Below are 7,500 nucleotides of genomic sequence, written 5' to 3' on the forward strand. Positions count from 1 at the left end.
CACAACCTGTTGTGTGGTCCACAGACTAAGGCCATGGTGTTAATGTGAGGGTCAATGTCGTGTCGCGGTAGATTAGGCCTGTCTATCTCACACAGCAGCAGTACTGTCAACCTGTCACTGGCTGTTATTGTCAACCTATGGGCTCAAACACACACACACACACACACACACACACACACACACACACACACACACACACACACACACACACACACACACACACAAAAAAAAAAAATCTCTGCAGTGCATGATATATTGTTGTTTACAGCAGGCTGGTCGACCTCAATGTTGCTAAGCAACACTGAATACAACCAAACATAGCCAACCGCCACAACCTCTCCTGGTCATACAGGAAGTGTTTTAGTGCTGTCATGTCTGGTTGGTTAGCCTGGTGGACAGTGGGCGGAGTAAGGGGTCAAATATAAACCAAATGTCTGAGATGAGCTGTTCCTTCCTGATTCCTTAAACAGCCTCTATCTGCGTCCCAAACGGTGTCCTATTCCCTATATAGTGTTTTACTTTTTACCATAGCCCTGATCAAAAGTTGTGCACTAAGTAGGGAATAGGGTGCTATAGTAGTGCACTAAGTAGGGAATAGGGTGCTATAGTAGTGCACTAAGTAGGGAATAGGGTGCTATAGTAGTGCACTAACTAGGGAATAGGGTGTCATTTGTGACTTATGCTCTGTGAAGAGTAATACCATTAGAGATCTGCTCTGCTTGGACGGCCTGTTCTCTCTGTCTGGCTGCCAGAGGGGGCGGGGGTGTCTGTCTGTCTGTCTGTCTGTCTGTCTGTCTGTCTGTCTGTCTGTCTGTCTGTCTGTCTGTCTGTCTGTCTGTCTGTCTGTCTGTCTGTCTGTCTGTCTGTCTGTCTGTCTGTCTGTCTGTCTGTCTGTCTGTCTGTCTGTGTGTGTGTGTGTGTGTGTGTGTGTGTGTGTGTGCTCCTGTCTGCCAGCTCTCATCACAGATGACATCATTCTGTAATGAAAAGACAGTTGGGTTGGAATGTTACTGTCTTCCCGTTCACACCTTAGAACGTTATCAGGTTTCCTGTCTGAACCGGCAGTCTTCCTTCAACACGCAGAGCACAGAGGGGTCTGGGGTTGGGGCCTGGGGTTGAGGTTGGGGTCTGGGGTTGGGGTTGGGGTCTGGGGTTGAGGTTGGGGTCTGGGGTTGAGGTTGGGGTCTGGGGTTGGGGTTGGGGTTGGGGTTGGGGTCTGGGTCTGGGGTCTGGAGTTGAGGTTGGGGTCTGGGGTCTGGAGTTGAGGTTGGGGTCTGGGGTCTGGGGTTGAGGTTGGGGTCTGGGGTTGGGGTTGGGGTTGGGGTCTGAGGTCTGGGGTTGAGGTTGAGGTTGGGGTCTGGGGTTGAGGTCTGGGGTTGGGGTCTGGGGTTGAGGTTGAGGTTGGGGTCTGGGGTTGAGGTTGGGGTCTGGGGTTGAGGCTGGGGTCTGGGGTTGGGGTCTGGGGTTGAGGTTGGGGTTTGGTTAATCAATAGTCCAGAGGCATAGTTCTTTCTGTCCAATGTACCGCAGCATTGCTAAGGAACAGTCCAGACAGAACAGTCCAGACAGAACACTCCAGGCAGAACATGCCAGACAGAACACTTCAGGCAGAGAAGTCCAACCAGGACACTCCAGGCAGAACACTTCAGACAGAACACTTCAAACAGAGAAGTCCAGACAGAACACTCCAGACAGAGAAGTCCAGACAGAACACTTCAGACAAAGAAGTCCAGACAGAACACTTCAGACAGAACACTCCAGACAGAGAGGTCCAGACAGAACAGCCCAGACAGAAAACTTCAGACAGAGAAGTCCAGACAGAGAAGTCCAGACAGAACACTCCAGACAGAACAGTCCAGACAGAACACTTCAGACAGAACACTCCAGACAGAGAAGTCCAGACAGAACACTCCAGACAGAACAGTCCAGACAGAACACTTCAGACAGAACACTCCAGACAGAGAAGTCCAGACAGAACTCTTCAGACAGAGAAGTCCAGACAGAACAGTCCAGACAGAACACTTCAGACAGAACACTCCAGACAGAGAAGTCCAGACAGAACACTCCAGACAGAACAGTCCAGACAGAACACTTCAGACAGAACACTCCAGACAGAGAAGTCCAGACAGAACTCTCCAGACAGAGAAGTCCAGACAGAACACTCCAGACAGAACACTCCAGACAGAACAGTCCAGACAGAACACTTCAGACAGAACACTCCAGACAGAGAAGTCCAGACAGAACTCTCCAGACAGAGAAGTCCAGACAGAATACTTCAGACAGAGAAGTCCAGACAGAACAGTCCAGACAGAACAGTCCAGACAGAACACTTCAGACAGAGAAGTCCAGACAGAGAAGTCCAGACAGAACAGTCCAGACCGAACAGTCCAGACAGAACACTTCAGACAGAGAAGTCCAGACAGAGAAGTCCAGACAGAACACTCCAGACAGAGAGGTCCAGACAGAACAGTCCAGACAGAACACTTCAGACAGAGAAGTCCAGACAGAGAAGTCCAGACAGAACAGTCCAGACAGAACAGTCCAGACAGAACACTTCAAACAGAACACTCCAGACAGAGCAAGTGATCTTGAACTAAGAAATAGAGAGGAAACAGGATGGGGTGTTATATCCTGACCTGTCCACATGCATGGGCTGACACTGCTGTCCGTCAAAGCCTTGTGAGCTGGGTCTAAATGAACCCTCCAGTCACTAATATATCTATCTGATTCTATTAGCTGGAACCCTCCAGTCACTAATATATCTATCTGATTCTATTAGCTGGAACCCTCCAGTCACTAATATATCTATCTGATTCTATTAGCTGGAACCCTCCAGTCACTAACATATCTATCTGATTCTATTAGCTGGAACCCTCCAGTCACTAACATATCTATCTGATTCTATTAGCTGGAACCCTCCAGTCACTAACATATCTATCTGATTCTATTAGCTGGAACCCTCCAGTCACTAACAGATCTATCTGATTCTATTAGCTGGAACCCTCCAGTCACTAATATATCTATCTGATTCTATTAGCTGGAACCCTCCAGTCACTAATATATCTATCTGATTCTAATAGCTGGAACCCTCCAGTCACTAACATATCTATCTGATTCTATTAGCTGGAACCCTCCAGTCACTAACATATCTATCTGATTCTATTAGCTGGAACCCTCCAGTCACTAACATATCTATCTGATTCTATTAGCTGGAACCCTCCAGTCACTAACAGATCTATCTGATTCTATTAGCTGGAACCCTCCAGTCACTAATATATCTATCTGATTCTATTAGCTGGAACCCTCCAGTCACTAATATATCTATCTGATTCTAATAGCTGGAACCCTCCAGTCACTAACAGATCTATCTGATTCTATTAGCTGGAACCCTCCAGTCACTAATATATCTATCTGATTATATTAGCTGGAACCCTCCAGTCACTAACATATATATCTGATTCTAATAGCTGGAACCCTCCAGTCACTAACATATATATCTGATTCTATTAGCTGGAACCCTCCAGTCACTAACATATCTATCTGATTCTATTAGCGGGAACCCTCCAGTCACTAATATATCTATCTGATTCTATTAGCTGGAACCCTCCAGTCACTAATATATCTATCTGATTCTATTAGCTGGAACCCTCCAGTCACTAATATATCTATCTGATTATATTAGCTGGAACCCTCCAGTCACTAACAGATCTATCTGATTCTATTAGCTGGAACCCTCCAGTCACTAATATATCTATCTGATTCTATTAGCTGGAACCCTCCAGTCACTAACATATCTATCTGATTATATTAGCTGGAACCCTCCAGTCACTAACATATCTATCTGATTCTATTAGCTGGAACCCTCCAGTCACTAATATATCTATCTGATTCTATTAGCTGGAACCCTCCAGTCACTAATATATCTATCTGATTCTATTAGCTGGAACCCTCCAGTCACTAATATATCTATCTGATTCTATTAGCTGGAACCCTCCAGTCACTAATATATCTATCTGATTCTATTAGCTGGAACCCTCCAGTCACTAATATATCTATCTGATTCTATTAGCTGGAACCCTCCAGTCACTAATATATCTATCTGATTCTATTAGCTGGAACCCTCCAGTCACTAACATATCTATCTGATTCTATTAGCTGGAACCCTCCAGTCACTAACAGATCTATCTGATTCTATTAGCTGGAACCCTCCAGTCACTAATATATCTATCTGATTCTATTAGCTGGAACCCTCCAGTCACTAATATATCTATCTGATTATATTAGCTGGAACCCTCCAGTCACTAACATATCTATCTGATTCTATTAGCTGGAACCCTCCAGTCACTAATATATCTATCTGATTCTATTAGCTGGAACCCTCCAGTCACTAACATATATATCTGATTCTAATAGCTGGAACCCTCCAGTCACTAATATATCTATCTGATTCTATTAGCTAGAACCCTCCAGTCACTAACATATATATCTGATTCTAATAGCTGGAACCCTCCAGTCACTAATATATCTATCTGATTCTATTAGCTGGAACCCTCCAGTCACTAACATATCTATCTGATTCTATTAGCTGGAACCCTCCAGTCACTAACAGATCTATCTGATTCTATTAGCTGGAACCCTCCAGTCACTAATATATCTATCTGATTCTAATAGCTGGAACCCTCCAGTCACTAATATATCTATCTGATTCTATTAGCTGGAACCCTCCAGTCACTAACATATATATCTGATTCTATTAGCTGGAACCCTCCAGTCACTAACAGATCTATCTGATTCTATTAGCTGGAACCCTCCAGTCACTAATATATCTATCTTATTCTAATAGCTGGAACCCTCCAGTCACTAACATATCTATCTGATTCTATTAGCTGGAACCCTCCAGTCACTAATATATCTATCTGATTCTATTAGCTGGAACCCTCCAGTCACTAATATATCTATCTGATTCTATTAGCTGGAACCCTCCAGTCACTAACATATATATCTGATTCTAATAGCTGGAACCCTCCAGTCACTAATATATCTATCTGATTCTATTAGCTGGAACCCTCCAGTCACTAACATATATATCTGATTCTATTAGCTGGAACCCTCCAGTCACTAACAGATCTATCTGATTCTATTAGCTGGAACCCTCCAGTCACTAATATATCTATCTTATTCAAATAGCTGGAACCCTCCAGTCACTAACATATCTATCTGATTCTATTAGCTGGAACCCTCCAGTCACTAATATATCTATCTGATTCTATTAGCTGGAACCCTCCAGTCACTAACATATCTATCTGATTCTATTAGCTGGAACCCTCCAGTCACTAATATATCTATCTGATTCTAATAGCTGGAACCCTCCAGTCACTAATATATATATCTGATTATATTAGCTGGAACCCTCCAGTCACTAATATATCTATCTGATTCTATTAGCTGGAACCCTCCAGTCACTAATATATCTATCTGATTCTATTAGCTGGAACCCTCCAGTCACTAATATATCTATCTGATTCTATTAGCTAGAACCCTCCAGTCACTAACATATATATCTGATTCTAATAGCTGGAACCCTCCAGTCACTAATATATCTATCTGATTCTATTAGCTGGAACCCTCCAGTCACTAACATATATATCTGATTCTATTAGCTGGAACCCTCCAGTCACTAACAGATCTATCTGATTCTATTAGCTGGAACCCTCCAGTCACTAATATATCTATCTGATTCTAATAGCTGGAACCCTCCAGTCACTAATATATCTATCTGATTCTATTAGCTGGAACCCTCCAGTCACTAACATATATATCTGATTCTATTAGCTGGAACCCTCCAGTCACTAACATATCTATCTGATTCTATTAGCTGGAACCCTCCAGTCACTAATATATCTATCTGATTCTATTAGCTGGAACCCTCCAGTCACTAACAGATCTATCTGATTCTATTAGCTGGAACCCTCCAGTCACTAACAGATCTATCTGATTCTATTAGCTGGAACCCTCCAGTCACTAATATATCTATCTGATTCTAATAGCTGGAACCCTCCAGTCACTAACATATCTATCTGATTCTATTAGCTGGAACCCTCCAGTCACTAATATATCTATCTGATTCTATTAGCTGGAACCCTCCAGTCACTAATATATCTATCTGATTCTATTAGCTGGAACCCTCCAGTCACTAACATATATATCTGATTCTAATAGCTGGAACCCTCCAGTCACTAATATATCTATCTGATTCTATTAGCTGGAACCCTCCAGTCACTAATATATCTATCTGATTCTATTAGCTGGAACCCTCCAGTCACTAATATATCTATCTGATTCTATTAGCTGGAACCCTCCAGTCACTAACATATCTATCTGATTCTATTAGCTGGAACCCTCCAGTCACTAATATATCTATCTGATTCTAATAGCTGGAACCCTCCAGTCACTAATATATCTATCTGATTCTATTAGCTGGAACCCTCCAGTCACTAATATATCTATCTGATTCTATTAGCTGGAACCCTCCAGTCACTAATATATCTATCTGATTCTATTAGCTGGAACCCTCCAGTCACTAATATATCTGATTCTTTTAGCTGGAACCCTCCAGTCACTAACATATCTATCTGATTCTATTAGCTGGAACCCTCCAGTCACTAATATATCTGATTCTTTTAGCTGGAACCCTCCAGTCACTAACATATCTATCTGATTCTATTAGCTGGAACCATCTAGTCACTAATATATCTGATTCTTTTAGCTGGAACCCTCCAGTCACTAACATATCTATCTGATTCTATTAGCGGGAACCCTCCAGTCACTAATGTGTCTATCTGATTCTAATAGCTGGAACCCTCCAGTCACTAATATATCTATCAGATTCTATTAGCTGGAACCCTCCAGTCACTAATATATCTATCTGATTCTATTAGCTGGAACCCTCCAGTCACTAATATATCTATCTGATTCTAATAGCTGGAACCCTCCAGTCACTAACATATCTATCTGATTCTAATAGCTGGAACCCTCCAGTCACTAATATATCTATCTGATTCTATTAGCTGGAACCCTCCAGTCACTAACATATCTATCTGATTCTAATAGCTGGAACCCTCCAGTCACTAATATATCTGATTATAATAGCTGGAACCCTCCAGTCACTAATATATCTATCTGATTCTAATAGCTGGAACCCTCCAGTCACTAATATATCTATCTGATTCTATTAGCTGGAACCCTCCAGTCACTAACATATCTATCTGATTCTATTAGCTGGAACCCTCCAGTCACTAATATATCTATCTGATTCTAATAGCTGGAACCCTCCAGTCACTAATATATCTATCTGATTCTATTAGCTGGAACCCTCCAGTCACTAACATATCTATCTGATTCTAATAGCTGGAACCCTCCAGTCACTAATATATCTATCTGATTCTATTAGCTGGAACCCTCCAGTCACTAATATATCTATCTGATTCTATTAGCTGGAAC

General features: G+C 42.4%; 1 protein-coding gene across 6 annotated transcripts in view; it reads left to right on the forward strand.

Annotated features, from left to right (window-relative positions):
- Window positions 1-7,500, forward strand: part of LOC106598947 (receptor-type tyrosine-protein phosphatase R) — a 117,692-nt gene that overhangs the window by 98,280 nt on the left and 11,912 nt on the right. The window lies entirely within an intron of this gene.

This window comes from Salmo salar, chromosome ssa17 (assembly GCF_905237065.1).
Source record: "Salmo salar chromosome ssa17, Ssal_v3.1, whole genome shotgun sequence".
Classification (NCBI taxonomy): domain Eukaryota; kingdom Metazoa; phylum Chordata; class Actinopteri; order Salmoniformes; family Salmonidae; genus Salmo; species Salmo salar.